The sequence below is a fragment of the Engraulis encrasicolus genome, chromosome 2, assembly GCF_034702125.1.
Source record: "Engraulis encrasicolus isolate BLACKSEA-1 chromosome 2, IST_EnEncr_1.0, whole genome shotgun sequence".
In the NCBI taxonomy this organism is placed as follows: Eukaryota; Metazoa; Chordata; class Actinopteri; order Clupeiformes; family Engraulidae; genus Engraulis; species Engraulis encrasicolus.
In genome coordinates this window covers 17,591,235-17,604,965 of record NC_085858.1, presented here as the reverse complement: position 1 = coordinate 17,604,965, position 13,731 = coordinate 17,591,235, and the positions used below count along the sequence as shown (strand labels likewise).

At 44.8% G+C, this 13,731-nt stretch overlaps 1 protein-coding gene across 5 annotated transcripts in view; it reads left to right on the top strand.

The window, feature by feature from the left end:
* Nucleotides 1–242: 242 nt before the first annotated feature.
* tnrc6c1 (trinucleotide repeat containing adaptor 6C1) overlaps nt 243–13,731 on the top strand; it is a 74,979-nt gene continuing 61,490 nt past the window's right edge. For all 5 annotated transcript variants that reach the window (XM_063223560.1, XM_063223569.1, XM_063223552.1 and 2 more), the window contains exon 1: nt 243–932. The gene's annotated coding sequence lies outside the window, so the exon portion shown is untranslated. The remainder of the gene's footprint in view (nt 933–13,731) is intronic.

The window sequence follows — 13,731 nt, the reverse complement described above, 5'->3', positions numbered from 1 at the left end:
TCTATGGATATCTTGTTTATTAATGTCTATGGGTGAAAATGTAAGTTGAAATGGACAGGCTCTGTGTGTGTCTGTGTGTGTGTGTGTGTGTGTGTGTGTGGGGGGGGGGGGGGGTTGGGGGCGGGGTGTCGTTATGGAAACGAAAAGGCGGAGCAGAGTCTTTTTTTAGAGAGCCTTTCGGTTTGTTTGTAAGTGGAGGCCATGTGACGTTAGGGAATGGGCCACTTCCTGTTTGACTTCAGTCAGACGTGCACAGCACTGCTTGTTGTCAGTTACAACAAAATGGCTGCTGGAGCACTGCGTAAGAGAATCCACTGAATGCTTCATGACAACAATTCAACGAACAACATTTTTCATGGATATCTGGGAATTCTCTCATTCTTCATGCATTGGATATTGCAGACATTTGCTTTACTGGATGCATTTACAAAGTGATCTTTCTGCGCATTGATTAAGAAATCCTTTTTGCACTTTAAAAACCGTGCATCGACTTTGTCGATGTGAATACGTCAAAAAGCTCAAACTGCCTGTTACTGTGTACGTAGTTGGACAGCTTCAGCCGCGATGCCGAGATGCTTTAGCTGGTTAATATTTGTGGCTTGCTGAAATATATAACTGTTGGTCGATCGTCAAAGCATTCCCTCCTTTTGCACTGGCGTTTTGTTGTTTTGAATGTCCTGAGCGAGGGATGAAAATAAGCCTACATACTTGGAAGTGAATTCCTTCACTGAAGAGGAAAAGCAACGGTCAACATTGTCTTTTCAAAGCGGTGCAAACCTTACAGTGCGTCTAAGCAATTCACCGCATTGCATTAAAGCGGGTGAATAGGTCTGTTATTACGGGTATCAAGAGCAAAGCTTCGTTTTTTTCCACAGTGCGATGAATGCATCAAATTGAACCTAACGCTGCCAAAGCTCAACACCCAACATAAGGTAAGAAATAAATATGTATTTGCTTTAGAAAAATATTTCGAGGGGCGGGGTTTGCTAAATATTCCTAATGCGTCATCTATGCCTTATCCAGTAGCAGGTAGTTTGTAGTGATTTTATGGTGTTATTAACTTCACTAAATAAAACACACAGTGTGCTGATGAAGAAACAAAGTAGCCTAGATGCAAGCCTGCAGAGAACGACGATATTTAGAAACAATGTTTCCTTTTAGCTTCAGCTGGTTACATTCCATTCCCCAGGTCGAAGGGCTGCTTTCACACGGGACTGTTTCCAATAGCCAGGCAGCCAGTGTGAAATACAATCTTTTTCTAAAGTTGTGCTTAAAATTAGTGTTTATTTGTATAAGAATGGACGTGCCATTACCTTTTGTGAGAGCGGGGGCAGGGTCGCGTGCCGTTTAGAGACAACTTCACCCTGACAACGACATTCAGTGTTATATTTAAAACAAATCGATGTTGAGAAAATGTGCTCGCCTATGTACTTTTAATTTGTTTATAAAGTCGTAATGTTCTTGCCTTTAGTAGCTCGAGACACTTCTGCTCGCTCGACATTTCAGGAGAATAGGTGCCTCGCGGTGTCTAGGTAGGACTGGAATGCCCAGGTGGATTCAGTGGAACATTCAGAGCTCTGCTTTCGTCTCACCAGACCGTCTGTAGGTTATACTATCTCATGCTTGACTGCCCCTTTCGCACAGAGCATCTCGCCAAAGGCTCTAAATAAATGAATAAGTACTCAAAAGGTGAAAAATCATTTACCCAGCCGGGTGTGATGGGTGTTAAATACTGTTTTGACATTGAAATTCAAGAAATGGCAACGGAGTGGCTGGAACTGTCAGAAGATCCGCCAGTGCTTTCTTGAGGACAAAAAGAAGGAAGATACTATTACAAGGATATAACCATGTAATACCACAGTAAATGTGTAAGTATAGTAGTGCAAAACATCTGAGGTGGCAAATTGTTGTGGATCGAAATGATGTGCATCTTGCAGATTGCCAAGGGTAGGCTAGTGTCCATGCCCAAATATCACAGATCCTCTTGTACACTTTGGTCGATAGTAGTGGTTAACCTGAGCTGTGCAGGCTTACTTTAAGGAATCAGTACATGCAACACTGCTTTCAGCTTATTTAGTGCTCCAGCTAACTCTAGAGAAATAGTCCACATTCTCTTCTCCTGGCAATTCCTTATCCTTACATTACCAGTGACATCCCCTGTCCTTGTCACCACCATCACCACCTCCCCCCCGTCCTCCTCATTTGTGGTTTGTGAGTGGTGTGGGTGCAGTAGCTGTGTGTCTTCTTCATCAGAGTGGGCAGAGAGCCAAGGCCCACTGGAAGGCAGGCACGGGGAGGGAGGATGGGCTGACAGCCTGCCTGGCTGGCTGGCTGGTGAATGCTGTGCCGTGCCTTGCTGCTCCTGCTTACTCAGGCAGGGTCATATTAACAGCAGTCTTATGGGTGCTTAATGTGCCATGCTTGCAGAATCAGCAAGGGACAAGATCTCTCTCTCTTCTCTCTCTCTCTCTTCTCTCTCTCTCTCTTCTCTCTCTCTCTCTTCTCTCTCTCTCTCTCTCTCTCTCTCTCTCTCTCTCTCTCTCTCTCTCTCTCTCCCCACCGTCTGTCTCTGTCTCTGTCTCTCTCTCTTCTCTCTCTCCCACACACACACAGGGAGGGGTCAGGGGAGACCTCCTGTCATCGCGGTGTCTCGTTAAAGCTCCAGTGTTCCAGTGTTTTCAGTGCAAGTGAAAGACTGGAGGGAGTGTGTGGAGGGCAGACGAGAAGAGCGTCCGACTGCTTAATGCTCCGATTACCATACTCAGGCTCAGGTCACACCCCCCCTCCTCCTTCATTCAGGCCCAGACTCCCCCAGGACACCTTAGTGTAAGCTGACTGCCTGCCTGCCTCCCTCACAAGCATAGCTTTTGGGTATTCCAGCATATGACAAAACACAGTGACGGTTTTACGAAATCTGTGGCCCTAGGCAAAGAACAGTTTTGAGCCAACCCTCAAATTATGAAATAATATTAGATGATGGACAAAAGGAATACCGTAATGTGAGGATGAGGCCGCTGATTGGATGAGGCCCTCGGCAATCTCCCAAACTTGCTAAATGCAAAGACCGCCTATGACAACACACAGGGCTCACATTCTCTATAAACTAAAGTGTGTGTGTGTGTGTGTGTGCGTGTGTGCGTGTGTGCGTGTGTGCGTGTGCGCGTGTGTGCGTGTGTGTGTGTGTGTTCCAATACAAGTGTGTGTTTGTGTCACCTAGAGGCCGTCTGGCATCACCTTCACCTGTGTGTTCTCAGTACCCGTCCTGTGGAGTATAGTCTGACATTGCCTGCAGCTTGTTTTTATCCTCCAGATATTTTTCCCTCCATCTCTCTCTCTCTCTTTCTTTTTCATATCTGGCGTGATCAAAAAAGGATTCCCCCTCTCCTTTTTTATGCTCATTCTTCAGCTTAGTTCAATGAGGCATCAGGCATCCGTCAGTGGCATTGCATATCGCCTGAGGAGCTTTGTTCTTCAGTTTAAAAACGAAGCAGGATCTGATATCACGTCTGCTTCAGTCTCAGTCTCAGCCCCATAGCCTGTGACGGGACTGACAGCCAGCACAGCATGGGGCTGCTGGAGATGTGCTGCTGCTTCCCACAGAACAATTGGCTGTATGGATACAGTGGTGGAATGATGGATAGAAAGATTGATCAATAGATGGGTGGAGGGATAGAAATTGTGGATGGATGGATGGATGGATGGATGGATGGATGGATGGAAGTATGTCTCCCCCGAGAGGTCTCCCTTTGATTGACTGCTCTCTGTTACACTTTGCAAAGTCTGTGCAGAAGAACATCCTTGCTGGGTGGAATACGAGACCCATTAGCTGCTGCAGTTCTGGTATTTGGCTGAAGATAAAGGTGTGTGTGTGTGTTGTTGAGATGAGACTAAAAACGGCGTGATGATTGCAAAGGAGATTCAAACTTGAAGACACGGTGAGGATTCAAAACACTTCAGTCTGAGAGAGCATGCTGTGCCTTTCGTTTGTGTTGGCAGCTAATTTTGCAGAGTTTTGTTACAGTAGCCTATGTATCTAAAAGAATGTGAGATGTCTGAATGTCATATGAGACATCCACGCATACTTCAAAGCCTGTCATGTAGTGAAATCGAGAGTGGTCCTCAAAACAAAGTTATACTTGGTCCTAGAAGAAGTTTTGGTAACACTTTCTATGAAGCCCATATCTATAGCGCATTATGAGTGCACTTATTACAAATTATAATGCACATTATAATTACTTACAACGCATTACGACTACACCGATGATGTGTCATGATGCTTTATGTTAACAGTAATGAATAACCATGAATCTAGCTTATAATACTTTATAAATCCAAGGGTATTATGAGTGCTCATGACTGGATATAAACTACAGGCTGCCTCATGGGGCTTACAGTACATTATGACGCATTATAGATGTGCATTATACAGTGCATTATAGATGCATCCATAGGAACTTCACTTTACTTAGAGCACACATTGACGACTTATGATCTCACATGAAACATTATAGCATCGTATGAGCCCTTATGACAGTTAATCATCCATGTCGGTGCATAGAGGGGTATAGGTACTCATAATGTGCTATAAGCCCCATCAGGCAGCCTGTAGTTTATAGCCAGTCATGAGCACTCATGACACCCTTGGATTTATAAAGCATTATAAGATAGATTCATAGTTATTCATAACTGTTAATATGAAGCATCATGAAGCATTATGAGTGTAGTCATAATACGTTGTAAGTAATTATAATGTGCGTTATAATTTGTTATAAATGCGCTTATAATGTTGGCTTTAAGTAAAGTGTTACCGAAGTTTTTTTTATTATTATTTTTTATTTGAGATAGGACCCTGAAGAAGGTGACAGGAAAGAAGTGGGCGAGAGAGAGACAAGGTAGGATCGGGAAATGACCTAGGACTCCTGTTGTAGCAGTACGGCGCCTTAAGGGGGATTCATACTAGTCGTGAGTGGCGCTAGTCTCCTTCATACTTCACTCACGACGATGGCGCGCGCCGTCACGTGACCTAAAATTTCGACACGCCCCCCGTCGTAAGCTCAAAATTCGGCGCGTGTCGCCACGTCGTGCACACAAGGATTTTTCTAACTTGTCGTGCGCCACCAGCGACCATGCAGGTAGGCAGACAAAGCAGGAGTTGCGAAGAGAGGCTACAACTACTGTAGGCTACTACAGAATGGATCCTGCATCATTTTGAGGATAATAAAATGTCATAGAGAGTTATTTTATATTCTCTCTTAAATGTTGTTCAGTGAAACAATTGTTTACTTTGTTCAGAGGCACGTTGTGTTCGGCGATCTATTTATAAATTCTGCCGCCAGAACAATGCTCTCACATGGTCTTGGAATGATCTGGCAATGTAGGCTACAACAAAAATATATATGTTTCAATGTGGTAAGTCACAAGTCAGACGTTCAGTAGCCCTACAGCAGCCGTGTTTGGCTTTCTATTTTATACATCAGTAGAACTCACGCTGCGAGTTGCGAAAAATACTGCCGTTTCTCTCATGAACAGCAGAGGGCACTTCCGACAATGCGAGCAAGGCGCTTTTGAAGTATGAATAGTCTGTCGCAAGTGATGACGTCATTAATGGTTCTCGCGCCACTCGCGACAAAGTGCGCACGTGAAGTATGCAGAGCCCTTTAGCCTTTTGATCCACGGCCAAGGCCTGGAAGAGGCTAATTTATGTGCATCGTGCTTTAGCTTGTTGCTTCTCTTCCTGTGTTATCAGGTGAGATCAGTGCAGTGTTGTAGTCGTGCAGCCATATGCAGTATCCCTAACCAGGCCCTGCCTACTGTTTGTAAATGTTTGGGTTGGATTAAACAAAGCATTAAGGGTTTTAGCGGCCCTCTGCTTTGGTTAGGTCTGTGGCGTACCATGATTCTCCACTGATCCGTGCCACAGGGCAAGCTATAGTATAGAGTGGATATGGAGGAATGAATGGAGCAACACTAAACCCTTTCAACGGAGTGTGCTATGGGGTTTTCGCAAGGCTCTTTCCGTGCCAGCCTAGCAAGGCCAAAATCTGACCCCTCGGCACGAGAAACCCAATCAGTCACCTTTGCCACTTGTTCACAGTAGCCTACTGTGGTCCTGATTTCACCTCTCAGAAAGGAGACTTCGTTCGGCGCGTGGGAAGCATTTCTAAGTGTTATGTGAAGTGGAAGAGAATAATGGCGATTTTTCGAATGTGAAAAATGGCATTGGTTTCTTTTTATAGCATCGTGCCTCCAGGCTGTGGTGGAAAGTTATTGTACAGCAGCACATACTGTCGAGTCAATATACTGTAGCAGGCCAATTCATCTCTCTGAGGGAATAAAGAAAACGCATGTGCCTCGCAAAGCCTCCTTTTTTCCCTTCTTTTGCTCAACAGGGTCCACTTCATTTCACAAAAAGGTGCTTTTCTTCATGGCGAAGCGTTTGAGATTGCTTTAACACCTGCCCTCAATCCATCGGGGCTAATCCCGGTCCTCAGCCTAATTTAGTCCGCCTGTGACATGAGTCTCTTCTTAAGCTAAACCCATTACTCTAGCCGAATCGCTTCATGTTTTCCGTTTCATTGAGATGAATGCACTGACGGCAAAAAGGCCTTTGATAGGAGTTAAATGACTGAGGGCTTTTTTTTGTGGGTGTGCGTGTGTCGCGGGGGGTTGAGGAGGCGGGCGCTCGTGTGATCTATTAGAGCAATAAATTGTGGGCTAAGCCAGTGAAAGTGCTGTCATTAGTGACTTTGCATGGCACTGAAAGTCACAGTGGCTGGCTGCTGCTTGGCCCATGAGTCAATCCATATGTGCTATTTTTAGATGGGGTTTTGTCTGAGAGAGACGGTCAGTGGGCACATGAGAGGCAAAAAATGTAATTTGGGAAAATCGCAGGATATCTATGTTCTAGTTTAGCGTCAGTGAAATGGCCTCAACCCCTGTTGAGTACAAAGTGCAATTCATAGGTCTATTTGTTTTTGTTTTTTTAGTTTGTCGAGCCGTCTTTTAATGGATGTCTGGACTGAAAAGTTCGCCCTAATAGTCTGTCTAACACTAAAAAAGGGAATTTGTGTTTTGGATATGTTGTTACAACAAGATTATCTATTTTATCTACGGCTAAAATTATCATGGCTTTAGCTTAGTAGTGATGGCAGTAGGACAAATATTTTTTTCTCTATATCAAGGCTGGTGAGGATTTCTGGCTCGCATCTCTCCTGGGAGAGATGCATTGGTTTAACTCTCTGTTGTTTTTAATCAGAGCGTCTGCTGTGTTGCTCCACATGCGACACAGTGGATTTGTGGAGGGTGATGGTGTTAGCACTCAGCGCTTACTCGTGCTACCTGCATGTGTGTGTTGAGCACAGGAAGGCTGCTAAGCCGTTGCCGCACTCCCGTTAGTCTTGTGTAGAGAGAGTGCTGGCTCGGTGCCAAGAGCGTCTAGACCCCCAAACCACTCCTTCTTTTGCTAGACTCTTCCGCCTCCTCCACCTTCTCTGTTCCTTCCTTTTTCTTCTATTTTTCAAGGAAGGAGTAGTCTGACAAAGCAGACACAACAGAACAATCTCCATCTCTATCTAGATGAAGATACTGACCCGTCCATCAAAATGATGGCATCTCTCCTTTGTTCTTGATGTATAGAACCGTTTATTGTTCCATTGTTTTCTACCTATATTTCGTCTTTTTTTGCAAATGACATACAGTAGTTTGTCTTCCATCTCCTATGAACCATGTGTGTTTATGTGGATAACTAAATTGTTGTAAGTCAAGTCAAGTCAAGTCAAGTTTATTGTCAATTTCTTTACATGCACTGGTCATACAAAGAATTTGAAATTGCGTTTCTTGCTCTCCCATGCAGACATAGACTAATCTAGGTAAGGACATAGACAGTATAGACATAGACAGTACTCATACATGGACATAGACAGTATGGACGTAGACATTGCTCATACAGACATTTAAAGTGCAAGACTGGACAACAGAAGACTTGTAGAGAACATACATTAAGAGGAGGTATTTTGTTGTTCTTTTTTCTAAAAGTCCTTTATAGCGTTCTGACATAGTAATAGTAGCATTTGAAGAAATAAATAATTAAAAAAAGGTTTTTATTAAATACACCAGCAGCAGTATGTGTGTGTGTGTGTTTGTATGTGTTTTGTGTGCGTGTGTGCGTGTGTGCGTGTGTGCGTGTGTGCGTGTGTGTGTGTGTGTGTGTGTGTGTGTGTGTGTGTGTTTAGTGCAGGTAGAAAGTGCGGTGTGCGTCTGTGTGTGTGTACCTGTGTATGTGTGTGTGTGTGTGTGTGTGTGTGTGTGTATGTGTGTGAGTATGAGTTGTGTGTCAGTGTGTGTATGTTTGGGTTTAGTGCAGAAAGTGCAGTGTGCTTGTGTGTGTGTGTGTGTGTGTGTGTGTGTGTGTGTGTGTGTGTGTGTGTGGTGTGTGTGTGTGTGTGTGTGTGTGTGTGTGTGTTGTGTGTGTGTGGGTGTGTTGTGTGTGTGTGTGTGTGCATGTGTATGTTTTTAGTTAGTGCAGGTTGAAAGTTCAGTCACAGATGTAGTAGTGCAGGTGGAATGTTCAGTCGCAGATATGGTGGTGGGGATGAGGGGGGGGAGCGTTGTCAGTGGCCTGGCTGGCTAGAGGCTGACAGTGAAGGGAGAGTGGGTTGAGTGTTCAGTATCTTGATTGCTTGATGCATCGTGCTGCTTGCAAGCCTGGTCGTACGGGAAGGGAGGCGCCTGTACCTCTTTCCAGAGGGCAGGAGGCTGAACAGTTTGTGTGCAGGGTGGCTTGTGTCTTTGATGATCATCAGTGCTTTTCGGGTGAGGCGTGCGGTGTAAATGTCCTGCAGGGAGGGGAGTGGTACTCCAATGATCTTCTTCGCTGTGTTCACAACACGCTGGAGTGTCTTCCTGTTTTTCTCCGTGCAGCTTCCTCCCACGTGATGCAGCTGGACACGACGCTCTCTATGATTCCTCAGTAGAATGTTGTCATGATGGAGGGTGTAGCACTTGCCTTCTTTAGTTTGCGCAAGAAGTAGAGACGCTGATGGGCCTTCTTCGCCAGTGATGTAGTGTTGGTGGTCCAAGAGAGGTCGTCGCTGATGTGCACTCCAAGGAACTTGGTGCTGCTCACTCTCTCCACAGCATCACCGTCGATGGTCAGTGGTGGCAGTTGTTTTTGGACCCTCTGAAAGTTGACAATCTCCTTGGTCTTGTTGACATTCAGCAGGAGGTTGTTGTCTTTGCACCATCTGGCCAGCAGGTCTACTTCTTCTCTGTAGTGGGTCTCATCGCCCTTAGTGATGAGGCCCACCAGTGTTGTATCATCCGCAAACTTCACTAGATGGTTAGTGCTGTGGGTCGTTGTTCATTCATGTGTCAGCAGCGTGAACAGCAGGGGGCTGAGAACACAACCTTGCGGAGCCCCCGTGTCAGGGTCAGGGTGCTTGAGGTGTTATTCCCTATCCCGTACTGCTTGTGGTCTCTGCATCAGGAAGTCCAGCAGCCAGTTTGCAGAGGGAGGTGCTGAAACCTGTTTGTCCAGTTTTTGATGATGTTGTTGTGGTATTATGGTATTGAATGCTGAGCTGAAGTCAATGAACAGCATTCTCACATATGAGTCTTTATTGTCCAAGTGGGTGAGGGCTGGAATGGAGGGCAGAGCAGATTGCATCCTCCGTGGATCGCTTGGCTCGGTATGCGAACTGGTAGGGGTCCAGGGTGGGGGGTAGGGTGGCTTTGATGTGTGACAGGACTAGCCGTTCGAAGCACTTCATGATTATGGGCGTCAGTGCTACAGTACGGTAGTTATTGAAGCATGATGGTGATGATTTCTTCGGCACGGGTATGATGGTAGCAGCTTTGAAAAGTGATGGGATGACTGCTTGCTCCAGAGAGATGTTAAAGATGTCTGTGAAGACATCCTTCAGCTCTTCTGCACAATCCTTCAACACTCGGCCAGGTATTTTGTCTGGGCCAGCTGCTTTGCGTGGGTTGATGGTGGCCAGTGTCCTCTTCACACTGGCAGAGGACAGGTACAGGGGTTGATCATGGGGGGGAGGGGGAGTTTTCTGTGGATGAGTGTCATTTTGTGCTTCAAAACGGGCAAAGAAACTGTTCAGGTCGTTTAGCAGAGAGGTGTTGTTGTCACAGCTTCGTGGTGCGGGCTTATAGTCCGTGATGGCCTGTATGCCCTGCCACAGGCTCTGTGCATCTCTGCTGGTCTTTGAAGTGTGTTGTTATTTTTGTCCGAGTATTCCTTTTTTTGCTTTCCTGATGCCCTGGGACAGGTTTGCTCTTGCTGCTTTTTAGGCCAGCTACGTCTCCTGCTCTGAAGGCTTTGTCTCTGGCCCTCAGCAGTCTGTGAACGTCTCCTGTGAACCATGGCTTCTGGTTGGCTCTGGTGGTGATGCGTTTTATTTCTGTAACATCATCAATGCATTTTGTGATGTAGGAGGTCACAGTGTCTGTGTACTCCTCAATGTCAATGTGGTCTGCTGTGGGTGGCAGCTGTTTTGAACATGTCCCAATCTGTGGTTTCAAAGCAGTCTTGTAGTCGTGACAACGGATCCCTCTGGCCATTTTCTCACCTCCTTCAGAAGCTGGTTTGGTGAGTTTTACCTTTTGTCTGTAGGCTGGGCAGTTAGCAGAATCGTTAGGTGGTCTGATAGGCCGATGTGGGGGATGGGCTTTGCCTTGTATGCTCCTTGTTTTGGGGTATAAACAAAGTCCAGGGTGTTTTGTCCTCTTGTTGGAAAGTTAACATGTTGGTGAAATTTTGGAAGAACTGTTTTGAGATTTCCGTGGTTGAAATCTCCCATGACCACTGTGAAGGCATCTGGGTGTGCATCTTGTTGTTCACTGATTCCCCGATGCAGCTCGTTCAGTGCCTCGCTTCTGGCGCTGGTGGTATTGCTAGGAGAGAGGTAAACTGCGACCAGTAGAATGGCGGATATTTCTCTTGGTAGATAGAAGGGTCGGCACTTGATGATCATGAACTCCACTAGTGGAGAGCAGTGTGCTCTGTACCACCGTAGCATTTTTTGCACCCCAAGCATCCATGTGTGTAAACACATATTCCTCCCCCTCGTTTTTTTCTCTGCAAGCGGCTTCTGGTCCGCTCGCGAGGTGGCACGTAAGTTGCTCCAGTTGTCAAAAGCCGAGTCCTGGTATGCCGTCGGTTCAGCCATGATTCTGTAAAACACGGTTACACAGCAGTTCCTCACAGTTTTGTTCGCTGATCTTAGTAGCCGTATGTCATCCATCTTATTGTCCATAGATCTTACGTTTGCCAAGAGAATTGATGGTATTGCTGGACGAGTTGGGTTGGCTGCAAGCCGTGTTTCGACGCCACCTCGTTTGCCTCTCTTCCTAATTCTGGAGCACCTCTTTCGCCGTCGCCATGTAGGCGAAGCAGACGGGGTTCCGATGTATATGCCGCGTTAGTATCCCAAGTTCTTCCAGTGTCTCTATTGGTATATCCAATACATCGCTTGAGTTGTCCATTCTTTCTTATCTGCAACAGCTGTTTGCCGACTGTACATGCGTTCCGACATAGTTTCCCGACCGATAGACATTTCGAATGACACACATTATAACACAAATACAACACTGCGAGTTGGGAGAGGAGGTAAGGAGTCGCTGCAGAGCTACGTGCGCCCACATCCGGGTATATGACACTATATGTAATTGTTGTAAAGTGTATGTGAGCTATACATGGTTAATATATGATATAATATTAATTTCCCCCTGGGATCAATAAATTATACTACTGGGTCATTCCATGTCAATTCACACGCCTTCCCCACATGACCCTCTCCGATTTAGCCGATATCTCACATACAGGTGCCTTTTGATGTCAATTGAAAGAATACCAAGTATTAGCACCCTACGTCTAACGGTTGCGGAGATGAAGCCCTCCAAAGTTGGGGTGCCATGCCCACTTTTCAAGCCTGTGAATTGCATACAAAATTTACAAGCAGATTTTGACACCTCTGCTTTTAGTTTGAAGGAAGATACAGGCCTAAAAATCACCATGGCCCCTCAATATGACCCTGTCTACCAGATGATGTACTTAAAAATGGCATGCCTTGATTATTTTAGGCTATATTAAGCCTGAAAAACTGAATTAGTGAAACGTGTGTTGAAGAGTCTTGCCACTTTGGGGTTCCAGATCTTGGAAACTATGTATGCTTTGGGAGTTATAATTGATTTTCCATCATATTTGGGAACTGTACAGTGTATTCCAAAAAAAGTAGGGCACTCAGCCTTTTAATGATGGAATAGGAGGGAATCAAAAACAGCTTTTGGACAAAATGACCTTACGGTACCCTCTACTTCAGGCCTCAAATTAACCATGTGGGCACTTGATGACTGGAACGCCCTTTTAACCCCATGTACAGTAGCACTGTATCAAACATTCAAGCTTGAAAAAATGTTGTTTTTCAAAGTTCTTCATATTAATCTTGGCCTTCAAAGTATATGTTTTTGTCTATGTCTTATCACAGTGTCTGGTTTGTCTGCTGCCATCTGCTGGTCAAAAAACGCAACAACAGTGTAATTTAAGAAAACAAAAGGGGTTGGAAAGTCTTGCCCATAATTTACCAATAAAGTAGCCGAGAGATCTAGACGCCCCTAGGGGTTAAGCTTGCTAGGCTGCCAATGAATCACTTTAATTCTACAGTATATTGCTATATATTAATTATGATTTTAACAAGCATCATGCAGAATGCTCAATCATGATTACATTTCTACCAGAACACCCCCACCCCCATGTCTGGTAGAAATGTAGTGCAGGGTGAGGCCATCTTGGGACTGGCATCATGATTGAGCATTAATCAGTCACACTTAGAAAATTATTTAAACTAGACATATTCATCATGCTTGTTAAAATCATAAATATATAGCAATATACTGTATAATAATTACAGTGCTCTATTGGTTAATAATGGGCAAGATTTTCCAGCCCCTTTTGTTTTCTGACATTACGCTGTTGTTACTTTTTTAGACCAGCAGATGGCAGCAGACAAAACAGACACTGTGATACGATATAGAGAAAAACACATATACTTTGAAGGCCAAGATTAATATGAAGAACTTTGAAAAACAAAGTTTTTTCAAGCTTGAATGTTTGATACAGTGCTACTGTACATGGGGTTAAAAGGGCGTTCCAGTCATCAAGTGCCCACATGGTTAATTTGAGGCCTGAAGTAGAGGGTACCGTAAGGTAATTTTGTCCCAAAGCTGTTTTTAAGTCCCTCCTATTTTATCTTTCAAAGTCTGAGCGCCCTACTTTTTCTTGAATACACTGTACAGTTCCCAAATATGATGGAAAATCAATTATAACTCCCAAAGCATGCATAGTTTCCAAGATCTGGAACCCCAAAGTGGCAAGACTCTTCAACATGCGTTTCACTAATTCAGTTTTTAAGGCTTAATATAGCCTAAAATAATCAAGGCATGCCATTTATAAGTACATCATCTGGTAGACAGGGTCATATTGAGGGGCCATGGTGATTTTCAGGCCTGTATCTTCCTTCAAACTAAAAGCAGAGGTGTCAAAATCTGCTTGTAAATTTTGTATGCAATTCACAGGCTTGAAAAGTGGGCATGGCACCCCAACTTTGGAGGGCTTCATCTCCGCAACGGTTGGACGTAGGGCGCTAATACTTGGTATTCTTTCAATTGACATCAAAAGGTACCTGTATGTGAAATATTGGGTTAATCGGAGAGGGTCACCTG